Raw genomic sequence first — 319 nt, 5'->3', positions numbered from 1 at the left:
TTTTGATTTCTTGTAGAGATGAGGTCTCGCTGCCCAGGCGGGTCTCGAACCCACGGGCTCAGGCAATCCACTCATCTTAGCCTCCCAAAGGCGTGGGATTACAGACTGAGCCACCAAACCTGGCTTACTTTTTTTTTTTTTGAGTCAGAGTCTCACTCTGTCACTCAGGCTACAGTGCGTTGATACACTCATGGCCACTACAGCCTCAACCTGCTGGGCTCAAGCGATCCTTCCACCTCAGCCCTCAGAGGAGCTAGCACTACAGGCATGCATTAAGATGCTCAGATAATTTCTTTCTTTTTTTTTTTTTTTTTTTTTT

The 319-nt window shown here is 47.0% G+C and overlaps 1 protein-coding gene across 1 annotated transcript in view; it reads left to right on the top strand.

Moving 5' to 3' along the window:
• Positions 1-319, top strand: part of ECH1 (enoyl-CoA hydratase 1) — a 12,321-nt gene that overhangs the window by 552 nt on the left and 11,450 nt on the right. The gene's annotated exons all lie outside the window — the stretch shown is intronic.

Source organism: Carlito syrichta, unplaced genomic scaffold (assembly GCF_000164805.1).
Source record: "Carlito syrichta isolate Samal-C Ts95f unplaced genomic scaffold, Tarsius_syrichta-2.0.1 Scaffold316424, whole genome shotgun sequence".
Classification (NCBI taxonomy): domain Eukaryota; kingdom Metazoa; phylum Chordata; class Mammalia; order Primates; family Tarsiidae; genus Carlito; species Carlito syrichta.
The sequence above is the reverse complement of the archived record's forward strand: the minus strand, read 5'-3'. Positions and strand labels throughout refer to the sequence as shown.